At 28.5% G+C, this 13810-nt stretch overlaps 1 long non-coding RNA gene across 1 annotated transcript; it reads right to left on the bottom strand.

Moving 5' to 3' along the window:
• Window positions 1–10607: 10607 nt before the first annotated feature.
• On the bottom strand, window positions 10608–12039 carry LOC25495814 (uncharacterized). Its single transcript, XR_003012842.2, has 3 exons — window positions 11883–12039; window positions 11708–11760; window positions 10608–11005 (listed from the first exon to the last, which is right to left on the bottom strand). It is a non-coding gene; the product is annotated as an uncharacterized lncRNA (long non-coding RNA).
• Window positions 12040–13810: the final 1771 nt, after the last annotated feature.

Below are 13810 nucleotides of genomic sequence, written 5' to 3'. Positions count from 1 at the left end.
AGAAATCTTAATATATCAGTGAAGCTGCCATCATCTTTTGTGTCATTTGAATGCCATTAATTTTATAATTCAATTCTTAACTATTAAAGCATGATCTTTGAATGTCATTATTTACTGATTGTTTGACATTCCTATTGTATAATTGTTAGATGTAATGTAATAACTTGGTTTGTGTGTTTAAAGGACCATTTTGCAATATCTACAAGACCCAAATGGGAAATAGTGAAATACTAATTTTTTTCTTCTTCTTTATGTGGTTCAAATATTTGTTTTTTGTAAACTGGGAGTTCCAGAGAATAACAAAAATGAACAACTTGAGTTATCCTCTGAAAATGATAATAACTTGGAGTCGAAGTCAAAGGAGAAAATGAAGGAAGTTGAATCAGGATCAAGTGAACTAAAAAACACTACGTATCGAGGAAATGGAGGACTGAGAAAACGGCATTTTGTACCTAGAATACGCAAATGAAACATATGCCTATGAAGTTGATTGTTATGGCCATGATGGTTTTAGAAAAAGATTACTAGAAGTTTTTCCTACGTAAGGATATCCACGACTTTTTTCAAACATAATCAGCATGGTTGGCAGCTCCAGGGGAACCGAAGATTGTCGAAAATCCTGGTATGTTGAGGTTCATTCAACAAGCCAGAATCATTGAACAATGTTAGTTCCTTCCAAAATTCTGGTTCTCACTTTACCTGCATGTGACGTGAGAGCATGAATAGGTATCTCCATACATGATGAATGACTGCATAAGAGAACTATAATAGGGTTGTTTCAATATAAATGTATATCAGTTAATGATGGTTAATCTATGTACCTCATAATCCTATAATAGGGGTCTTAAGATATTCTGGTTTCTCCCCTATGGAAGTTCTTGTGTCATACTCTTGATTATATATGGTGGATGTTTGTTGTTTTTGAATGGTCTATTTGATGAGTATGGATTAGGTTTTTGTTGAGGTCTATTTTATCCTTATAAAACTGATTTGAAAGATGAATTAATAAATTATTTTGAAGTCTTACCGTTTTTTATTATAGGACTTATTTAATCGACATTATATTGGTCTGAGTGAAACTGAACTCAGATCCTGTAGCATTTTTCTTCGAAGTTTATAAGAGAACATCATCATTCTTTATAAGGTTGTCTAATATGGACCCGGTCCAACGGTGGATCCTCTTATTTCTATAAAATTTATTTTTTTACTAAAAATAGTAAAGGTCCACCTTTGAACCATATTTTGAGAGGTTGATATTCTCTTTATCACTTTTAACCTTTTTAAGTCATTTCTTGTTTGTTAATAACTTGTAGAGGACCATGCTCTCCACAATGTTAATAACTTGTGGAGGACTATTCTCTTGTTTTCTAATATTATCATTCAACTTTTTTGTTGTCATCCCTATTGGTAACATTTAAACTAGGGGTTTGTAGCACCATAACAATGAGGATGTAACGCCCTCTTTAATTATTTGATTATTTTAATGAGTTTAGAATATACTTATATGATTTGTATGATTTATATAATTTATTTTGATGAGTGGTATTTTGTTATGTTATATGTTGATATTTATTAGTATAATATATATTATTTGTTATAAAAATATATATGATTTGTTATAGAAATATACATGATCTGTTATAGAAATATATATATATGATTTGTTGTAGAAATGTATATTATTTGTTATAGAAATATACATGATCTGTTATAGAAATATATATATAATTTGTTGTAGAAATACATGTTATTTAGTGTAGAAATATATATATGTTATAGAGATATATATGTTGTTTGTTTATATGATTATATGATTTATTAGGTAGCTTATTATATTGTTTAATAAAATAAGATTTGAAAATAAAATAAAATATTTAGTTAAGGGCTGTTTTGTGAATTTAGAGAGTTTAGTGGTGTAAGTGGAATAAGATAAAATAGATAGGAGGGGATATAAATAGGAGAAGACCTAGTTTTAGAAAAACATTGTACGTACGATCAGTTTTTGGAGAAAAGGGAGAAAAAGCCAAGAGAAGAGAAAGAGACCAAGAGAGCTGCGATTTTTGATTCTAAGGTAAGGGTGAGACTAACTTTGCAATTCTATTAAGTTTATGAATCAATGGTTACATTTAACATAAATTAGGATGAGATTAAGAAGAATCGAAAATTAGGTCAAATTGAGAGAATTGATGATTAAACGGTGAAAAGTTGTTAGAATGATGTAGAGATTGTCCCTAGACCTTAGATAATGATTGTGATGAATTCTGGAATCAAGATTAGGCTTAAAACCATGAGAATTAGTGATTTTTGTGAAAAACTGCACTTCTGCCCGTAGCGACATTCATCGCTCGCCTCCCAAGCTATGATCCTCGCCGCGAGTGATGAATGATGAACTTCATCGCTCGCCTCGCGAGCAAACCTTACCCGCCTCGCGAGTTGCACGTTGCAGCTCGCCATAGCGAGCAGTTGAACTCGCCTCGCGAGCTTGACCAGAGAGCATGCAAGATTTTGTGATTTTGACTTTTGAGTTGAACCTTAGATGCCTTTGAGTACCTTTAGGTGTCTACTAAAGATTAGAGAATGATTTAAAACAAGATTGAACCTGGAACGACCTTAGTTGGGAATCTGGCTTGTACTCGCCATGGCGAGCAGATACTCTCGTCTCGCGAGCACTTCCAGAACTGAGTACATTTGAGGATTTCATGACCTGAGTTGCTTGGATTGATTAGGAGAGGAACCTTAGGTACTAATGAGACCTATTTAAGATGTTAACTGAGAACTGTGAAGCTATTGTGAAATGCTAAGTGATTATAATGTGATATAATGTTTTATGCATTACTTAAGAATTATTTGAATGTTCAAGATGTTGTTGAATTGAAATTGATATTATTATGTCATGCTGTTTGTATGCTGCCTATGTTGCTGTTGTTGGTTATGTGAAATATTTATATGCCTTATTGGAAAATGTATGATGTTTAAGTTGTTGTTGATTATCATTTGATATTGTTATATCTTGAGATGTTTACGTGTCGCCTATGTTGCTGTTGTTGGTTATGTGAAATATTTATATGTCTTATGTGGAAGATGTATGATGTTTGAGTTGTTGATGCTTCACATTAATATTGTTATGTTGTGAATTGTTTGTGTTGTTTATGTTGCTGTTATGAACTGCTAAGTTGTTTGTAATGTGATTTAATGATTAAATGCATTGCTCGAAATATTATTGAATGATCAAGATGTTGTTGAAATGAATTGTTATTAAGCTTGATGTGATTTGATTATGCTGCAATTGTTATTTAACTAAGTTGCATGAGTATGAATAAGTTGATGATGAACTCCAAATTATTGGATGTACAAGTGATAAGTTGATTAAGGTGTCTTGTCGATAGAGTCCATGCATTAGCATTCATTGAGCTTTGTTCTCACCATGATTAGGAGCTTTGTCCTCCGCACGATTAGGAGCTTTGTCCTCCGCACGATGAAAGTATATTAATACTTATGATGACGATTGGTACCACATGCATATAAGTGTCTAAGTTGCATTGTCGCATTTGTCGAGTCAAAGTCGTTGTTGATGAATTATCATCTATGAGTTGTTAAGTTGTTGATGAATTATCATCTATGAGTTGTCGAGTTGTCTTCTACCCATGTGTTGTTAAAGAAGTACCTATGAAGATTATACGATGTTTATGATGTGAATTATTTGATGTTGACTAAGATGTGGCTATGTTGTTTAAGATATTGATTATGATATTGTTATGTTATTATGATGTTGTATATGATACTGATTATAATGTTATGATGTTGTTTACGATGTTGATTATATTATGTTATTATGATGCTATATGTTGTGATGTATATAATTGTTATTATTAAGTGATGATTATGTTGTACCATATATGATTAATTATTATTAAGTGAATATTATGTTATATTGTTGTTATATTTTTATAAGATGATGAATATGTTGTTGTTATATTTTATAAGATGATGAATACGTTGTTGTTATATTTTATAAGAGGATGAATATGTTGTTGTTATATTATTATATTATGACGAAATGATGTATATGTTGTTGTTATATTATTATAAGATGATTAATATGTGTTGTTCATATCATTATAAGATGATGATTTATGTTGTATTGTATATGATTATTATTATTAAGCGATGATTATGTTGTGTCGTATATGATTATTATTATAGTGAGATGTTGATTACATTGTGTTGTTTTTAAAGTTATTAGTGATGATGATTACACGATGATATCTATGAGTTGTTAAGTGTACTTGATGATGTTTATGTTAAGTTGATAAGTTGTCTTTTATTCATAAATTGATAATGAGATGTTGGATGAATAATTATTATTATGAATTAATGATGTTGTTATGTTGTATATGAATTAGGATTAAGATGTTGTTATGTTGTATATGAACTATGACTATGATGTGATGATCTATGTTTGTTACGATTTGGTTAATATGTGTTATATGATGATGTTTATAATGTGATGAATATGAACTAAATGATAATTAGAAGTTGGTTGAACTATTAAGAATTATTACATGAAGAATTATTATTACTAATAGATGAAGTTATTTATGTTGTTAAATATAATTATTGAATTATATGCTTGATATTATTGTTTTGTGAAATCTCACCCCTTCTGCTTGAAAATGTTGCTCTTCGTATGAGTAACTTGCAGGTATTAATGATTAGTAGGAGTGGTGGCTCAAGTGTCTTAGGTGTTCTGATACGTAACGGGATGGGAACCTTGTTATTACTTTTCTATTCCTTACGTATTGTTTTTTAAGATTTATGACTATGTTTTAGAATTGGATTTTTATGAGACATTTATAAAGAGACTTTAGTGCCAAAGACTGTTTTTAGTTATCGAAGAAATTCCGCTGCGAAGTATTAAAGATTTTGTTATTGAATTTTAAAGGATAAATAGTTATTTATTCAGTTTATGATTTTAAGAAAAGAATGTGACATTCCGTTTACGTGGAAAACTCTGATTATTTTTATGAAATTTTTATGTTGGGAAAACGGGATGTTACAGATGACAACAATATTTGCTTCTCATTCTAGATTATATCATCTTGAGTGGTTAACATAATTAACTAACTAGTTGAACCAATATGGTCAATATGAGATTTCCTTCCAAGGAGTTAGGTAATTAGATTTTTTTTTTTTGGATGCACAAATGCTCTAGAGTTACTATTACAAAGCAAGTAAAATTTAAACTCTAGAGTCATTTGACTTGGTTGTACTTCCAACCTTCTATTGGATTCTACTCCATCTACTTGAACCCTACATGGATATGTCTTGAATAATATTGTGCCAATTTGTAAACTTTGTTTTCCTGATAAAATGACAAGATCTCAAATTTAGGTGTGCTGCCTATTATTATAGCTATGATTTCTAACTTTTGATATTTATTGGGAACTTTATAACACTATTTACAAAGTATACTAGAAAACTAAAATTAGTGAGAATAATTTAGAGAGGAGCGTTGGAAAATATGCAACTCAAATTTTAGATGTCAAGTGTCTATAAGGTTCAGTTAATAATAAATAGTTGGAACCGAAAGAATCTGAGTTTGAATTATGACTGTATTATTCGTCGGTTAGACTTTACTTACATTTTAACTCATAATCAGCTTTGGATTATCGGGAGTCTATTCTCTTGAAAACCACATGGTAAAGATCAAAAAGAAAGAAAAAAAATATAATATTAATTTTAGAAATATATATTTATGGATCGATGTCCTTGATTGCCTGATTTTCAAGATATAGATGATGGCTTCATTAGAGAAAGAGATGTAGAAGTACAAAACTTCCATAGAGGATGAGTAGTGAAGTGACCCTTCTGTACTTTTTCTTCAAAATATTTGAGTTAATAATTTTTTGTAAACCTTATGCTTATCCAAAATTTAATAATATTACTACAACAGCATGATGACCTTACCTAATTATTGTGTGGGATTCAATTCCTTCACGACATGCATCTTGGGTCAAGCCAAAAGGTGACATTGATTATGAAATGGTTATGATGAAATATCTTGACCCAATTTCATTTGGGAGGGTATCCTTCCACTACTATAATGTGGACAACTCATGAAATCCACTTATGGCTAGAAGAGTTCACTTTTGGAACACTTATGAAAATATTAGTTTGTCTCTAAATATAACATTCTGTTTTAATAGTTTTTAGATATATTTTCTTCTTTTCTAAATATAAGATTTCCGTTACTGCGTGAAAAATTTTGGTAGGCGATTTGTAAGTATCTTCGTTAGTTCGTTGAGTCTTAAAGTATGCTCTGATTTTAATGAGTTTCTGAAACCCAACTCACTTAAACTAGTGTAAACCAAAAAGGATAGGAAAAAAAATATCTTATTAATATTATCAATTTGCTTTAAAAATATTGTTTTCTTAAGCAAAATTAAAGCGTAAAAGCATCATGAATAGACATCCCTACTATGTTTGCATCCTTGTTCTCTCATCTATCATTTAAAGAAATATCCTTAAAAAATCATTTGGAGATTTTTCTTTTGTTCTAGGGAGAAAGAGTATTTTAAATAGGGACAGAGATAATATATTATAATTATTAGTATAAGCTAGGGTAAGCTAGGGTTTGGTTGATTCCATCATCCCTTGTCTTTCAAGAACAATCATCATTTTTCTATGGCGTGTTCATGGTTTGGTATAAGAGTGACATTTCTTTTGTGAGATCCCAAACTTTTATTCCATCTACTATATATCTAATATTAGAGTCAATTCACAATTATTATTATTATTACTGATAATTTATTTGGGAGATGAAATTAGAATTGAATACGTTTATAAGCTTTTCTTAATATATAAGAGAAGTGCCAAAAAAAACTTATAAAATTAATGTCAATGAACCACTTGAACAAATTTAAGAATATGTGGTTTAATATGAATTTCACCGCAGTTAGTTTTGACTGACAAATAACTTTTAAAGCTTTTTTTTTTGTCTGTTTTTAATTTTTCTATGCATTGTTCAAATGTTATTCACTTCTAAGGTTAACAACTATATTGCTGATCCTTAAAAAGAACTATATTGCTGACTTTCTTTTTTAAAAGAAAAAAAAACTATATTGTTGACTTTACTTAGAGAACTTTCAAGAAGGAGGATTATTACTTCTTTTTTTTTCTGGTCAAGAGAGGATTAATACTTACTTGAACACAATCTCAAATAAAAATATGTAAAGACACACTAAAACAAGAAAAAATAAAAAATTAAATAATATCAATTGATATAATTAAATTATTTTTGTTTAATTTATTCATTTCATATAAACATATCTAAATAATATTAATTTGGAGTTATGCATATGAAAGACTTTATCCTCAAAGTGATTTAAGATAAATATTCTACACCATATGTAGAATTTTTTATCCTATTATGTCTCTTTTATAATAACTATCATCCCTTAAATCTTTGTGCTAAAAATGTGGGACTTTGATAGTTTTATGGAATAATACATGCATGTGGGCCATAAAACTTCACCAATCCCTATAATATAGTGTGTTATGGAAGATTTGGATGTGACAATCAAACAATGTAATCTTTGATGATTATCATCTAGCTAGCAGATTCGAGTACATAAAGTAGTTTACATTGGTATTTTAAGTAAGCTGTTTAAAGTCTAGCTAGTTGACTAATTTAAATATCTTTAATTTATGTGAAAATAATTAGTTTAATAGAAGTGGATGCCCCTTAACATATTTTTTATTATTCTATTTATTGTGAAATAAAGATTATTATTTTTTATTTAATATTGTATTCATTGTGAAATAATGGAAATATATAACTAAGTGATTAGACACACATAGTTGATTAAATAAAAGCATAGACTTATTAAAAAAAAAGGCCCAAGTTAATAAATTTTAATTAAAGTCGAACGATAAAAATAGCTATGTTCATCTCTTTCTTTTTTTGGACGTTATATGTTTGATCTCTGACTAAACGATTAGTGATCAAGTTTTATTTACTTTGTATCCGAACTTTGAATCTCTTGCAACTAAAGTATTAACACAAAAATAATTTATAAGAATGAACCACATTCATGACTTAAATGTTAGAGTATATTTAACCTAAAAACGTGGCTAGACTTGTGGAATCATGTATACTCTTTTTTCTTAGTGGTTGATAGTAATGATATGGAAGTACATGGCCCTTAGTGTGGGGGCAGGAAGCTAAAAATTGTACCTATTCTCTATCATTTGTTAAATTTTTAAGAGTCTCATATGAGGCACTCTCATTTAAGGTGTAAGGCAAAATATGATAACTTCAGTTGTAAATTGTTTGATTTGTAAAATTGGTTCATGAAGATGATAAATTGGTGGCATATCATGATTCAGGATAGTCTATCATAAAAGTTTGTCAAGTAATGTTTTGTCTTATGTTGTGTTGTTCTATCTTATACTATTTTATCTAGTATATACTGTTTAGCGGATCAAACACACCTAAACATTTTAGAATTGAATATTTTATTGAGTTTATGTTCATAATATTAGTGCTTTCATTAAAAAAAACGGACTTTTCAAGAAATGAGTATGCACAAAGGATTGTCACCGACAAAGTAGTTAAGTGTACATTTAGTGAAGTGTGGTGGTAGAATATAGATGGCAATGTTACTTAATGGATATAAAAATCTTCCTAATTGAAGTTTGCCTAACATAAAGTCCACAAAGTTGAAAGCATATGTTGCTTGCATGCTCTTTTATCATTTTATACCTCGAAGTAAGAAATCATCAAGTTTGGAGAAAATGATGAAATAAGTATGCTATTTGTTGGAAAGTTCATATGAATGCAAGAACATCATTAACATGTCAATGATTCAGGATTATTAAAAGATCGACATCCTATATTTTCATCCAAAATCATATAATTTTGAATGAAGATATGATGTCAAAATCTTGTGTTGTCATGAATCATTGATCTTTTGTTACTCTTTATATTCTGAACTCTTCAACAAATAATGTTAGAGGTCCGTTTTGTATATTTTTTATTTGAATAAACAGACAAATTTAGTGTTTAAACAAACTATCACTCTCGTCAATTTGATCTATACACCATTAAGATAAACTAGAAGATTCAGAAATAATACTCTCATCCATCAATTTAATCTCTACTAAAAGATTAATTTGATAGATGAAAGTATAATCTAGAAACCCTTTAGTTAATTTTAACCTTAGTTAAAGATCATATTGGTGAGAAATTGATAGTTTAAGAACTTAGGGCACATGTTAAGCATTAAATTATTGCCACTAATGGTAAGTATTAATTGAAAAAAAATTAATATTAAATTTTTTAAACATTAAAATAACACAATTTTCAATAAATCATTTCTATTAGTAGAATCATTAACATGTGCCATAAGGGCATAAATTAACATTTCTTTTTAATTATTTATTCATTCTTATTTCTTAATTCATTAATGCCATCTAAGATTATTAGAAAATGTAATTGCTCTTGCACGTGAAGACAAAGTGCTGTGAAGCTGGATCCACTACTAATTAAAGTTAAAAAGCACCTAAAAATTGTTGAGTATCACGTGCATCACTGTCATCAACCATTCAGAAGGTAGCTAGCTAGTTCGTTTAATCAGATTACTCTTCATAGTTATAAGATAATTTAATCTCTTAAGTTGATCATATTAGTTTTAATAATTGTCATTTTAAATTTTTGATAGTTTTAAAGATTGTTTTGCACCCGTTGAGATTTCCACATGTATATAACATGCAAATGTGTGTATAAGAGGTAAATAGTCCTCACATTCTAAGTTAATTTTATATGATTGAGTTATATCCGATATAAATTTAAAGATGATATCGAGTATTCGATATTGGATTACCTGAGTCATGCTCTTTAAATATGCTTTAGAGTTTTAAAGGTGTGTTAAAAATCTCATATTGGATAGTATATGAGTTTACTTAAAAGATGGACTAAAAGTGAAAATAGAAGACTTTTAGGGAATTAAAAACTAGAGAAATTTTTTAGAGGGATTAAAACGAAAAGTTAGTATATCTATAAGAACCAAAAACATATTTAACCTTAATAAATTTGTTTGCATGGAAAAAATAAATTGAGTGCTGCCAAGTAGAGCTGGAAATGAGTCGAATCAAATTGAATATGTCTGAGCTCAACTCGATTAGAATTGGTTCAGCTTGAAACTCAACTCGAGTTCAAAACAAACCTTTTTTTAGCTCGAGTTCGGCTCGTTTTAAGTTTACGAGTAACTCGGTTCGGCTCTTTAGATTCAGTTCGGTTTTACTTAAACTAATTTCGGACCTAATGTGCAACCAAACTGTTCACCGGACCCTAAAATAAAAGGAAAAAATTGCACTAATATTCTTAGGACAATTCCATTTGACATCCCTGCACTAATATTTAAACGAGCCAATTCATGAATCAAACAAGCCAAACTATCTATAGTTTAAGTTCGGCTCGTTTAAATAACGAACTTAATTTTTAGTTTAAATTCAGCTCATTTGGTTCATAAACTAAGTTTAATGAGTTAATTATCGAGTCGAGTTCCGAACTTTATTCGAGTAGTCTCGGTTCATTGCCAAGTCTATTGTGCCAAGTGCTTCTTTATTGTTGTTCCCGTTCAATCTTAGTTTTATAAATTACAACCAAAACACTAATATTTTTATTACTTAAAATTCTCTTTTGCTACCTTATTTGATATTACAATTCAAAATATATATGTATAGAAGAACATCATAGAAACAAAAATACCACACATACTTGATTCTAATTAGAGAAAACAATATCACACATTTTAGATTTTGCCTTCTAAAGTTTAGGATGTAGCTAATTAAATCTATATATATTTGCACATCAACCATTCCCAGGGGATTTTGGGTTATGTTCTTTATTTGCACCAGGCCCTTCATAATCATGGAGTTCCAAATTGACCCTTCTTCCTATCAATCTTTCATCCATATGTACCATCATTTTCTCACCATGGTCCTACAAAACATGCAAATAATGAACAAGAGCAAAAATAAATTAAAATTTTCAATTAATTTAATTGTTAATAAAAATTAAGGATAGATGTTTTCAATAAGTAATTCACATCATTATGCCTGATAAAATGAAAATAATGAAATTAAATCATTAATTGTTTTGAAAAAATAATTTATATACAAGTTGTACTCTTTAAAGCTTAAGTTTCAAATCATAATACAAAAGAATCAGAACGTTGTGTTATTAAACATCGTGTGTTCTTTGATTGGGTTTATAATTTTTTTTATTCTTTTGACTCGTGATAGTTGTTCTAACATAATTGAAAGTAAAAAATAACATTTTTTTCATGAGTTTCATATTTAATGTTTGATAAATTCAACACTTTTTCACGGGTTTATCAAACACTAAATTTAAAACTCTCTCTTCCAACAAAAAATTGAAAAATAATTTGCCACTTTGTGAAAACTAGTTCCTTATGCTTGACACAATTGTTGTCTATTTTAAAACAACTTCATGATTTATTACATATATGTATATCACTATATGGTTCCAAATACTTAAAACAAACCAATTGATTTTCACCAACAACTTAAATTAAATTCCTCATTTTTCCTTAGATATAGAGGGGGGGAAAGCCAAAATACATAACCATGACTTTGCAAGAATAGGAAACAATAAAACATATCAAAATTCAGAAGCACTAACCTTATACAAAGAAGCAAAAACTGATTCATCTTCACTATTCAAATTTTTTGTTCCTATAACCATAAAAATCAATTCAATACATCAATATTTATATATTTTGCACAAAAATATAAAGAGAACTCAACAAATCAAAAGCCTTACTTCCTTCAACAAAAAAAAAAATCAAAAGCCTTACTTGTTGCAGGGATAGCAAAGACTTGGAGAAAATAGGAGAAACTCAGAAGTATCACAAAAAGTATGAAAAAGTTTTTTTCCATCTTGAATTGGATGGTGGAAGATAACAAAGGATGTATGAATACTTTATGCTAGTTATATAGTGCCACTAACATATTAATATTCTGGCGTACTATACTAGGCAAAAAGTCAACTTGTTTGATTTATTTTTCTATATTAAATACTCCCTCCGTCCTAAATTGTATGACGTCTTGGTCATTTCACACATATTAAGAAATATAATTAATATTGTGTGAGAAAGATATATTATTAGTTGTTTTACAAAATTATCCTCAATAAATGATATGGGAAAGATAAATAAATAAATTGAAAGAAGAGAGAGTAATAAATAGTTAAGGATATAATAGGAAAAGTAATATTAATTTTTCATTGTTATTGTAAAGCGACATATAATTTGGGACAAATATTTTTTTCTAAAGTGACATACAATTTGGGACGGAGGGAGTACCAAGTTACCAACTTAGGTCCTGCTATCAAAATACACCATCCGTCCATATATTTAAGCTTCTATTCAACTTTATTTTTGTCCTTAAATGTAAACCCTCTTTCAAATTATTAGATGCATTTATTATTTTTTTTCTAAACATACCCATAATTAATTCTACTAACCTGTCTTGAAATATGAAAAGTCAAATTTAATACACATACAAACAAAGAATAATTTAGTAATATTAACACATAAAACAAACACATTAATTACACCGACAACATTTCTTAATAAATGTGAAAAAGACAATGAATTTCTACATAAGGGACGGAGGGAGTATTACATGTTGCATTTTTAATAATATTTTTTTTTCCTTTTGTTCTATAAGTATACACTGGCAGTGTAAATAAATTTTATACCGACATGTAATTTGAGTCGTCCATTTTATTATGTCACAACATTCATTTTAAACACATAGTTGCAAAAGTAGGGATAAATAACAAAAAAGTGAATTTTTATTAGATGGCTAGGTAAAACTATTTTACACCAGTGCAAGTGTTTACATTTTTTTTGTCACCTTTTTTTTTTGTCCCCTTTAATGCACTTGTTACTTGTTAGTATATATCAAAATAAAGTAAAAATCTATTCATTTTGGTGGATGAAGGCAGCTGATGCAAATTTTGTGATAGGTGTTTATAGATGGTTGCGTGTTTACTTATTTGTTTGGGCATCGGTTAATTTAGTCTTTCTGTTCTTTGTATGTTTGAAACTTATTGTAAATTTTAGTTATCTTCTTTGGCACATCTTGTATTAGAGAAGCTTCTATTATGGTGTTAATATATTCTATTTTTGTTTATTAAAATAAATAAAGAAAAATAAGGTATCTGTCAGTATATAACTTATTTATTTTGGTACAAAGCACTTGTTAGTATATATCATCATATCTATTTTAAAGTTCTTTGAAAAAAATTTATCTATTTAAAAATTTTATTCATGTTAACAGCCCACAACCCACTATTAATTTTTTAATAGATCCGCTAAAAAAATATTATTTTTTCAAGAGATTGTTGAAGGTGTGTTCTTCTTTTAGGCCCCGTTTGGATAAACAGCTTATATAGATGTTTATAGCATCAGAGCTTATAATATTAGAGCTTACATCATAAGCTCTTATACTTGATAAGCTATTTATGTTTGGATATATACACTAAAAAGTACTTACATAAATTGAAGTGTTTGGATGTGACATTACATAAGCGATTATCGAAATTTTAAATATTTTTAATTTAATAAAAAAATCAAAGAATCGAACCACAATTATCAAGATTTTTTTTGATAAAATTAATCAAGATGTAAAAAATAATATTATAATATATTAATTATAATTATATATATAGTATAATCAATATTCATCCTTAAAAAAATATCAATATTCATATAAGACA

The sequence above is a fragment of the Medicago truncatula genome, chromosome 6 (genome assembly GCF_003473485.1).
Source record: "Medicago truncatula cultivar Jemalong A17 chromosome 6, MtrunA17r5.0-ANR, whole genome shotgun sequence".
Taxonomy (NCBI): Eukaryota; Viridiplantae; Streptophyta; class Magnoliopsida; order Fabales; family Fabaceae; genus Medicago; species Medicago truncatula.
The sequence above is the reverse complement of the archived record's forward strand: the minus strand, read 5'-3'. Positions and strand labels throughout refer to the sequence as shown.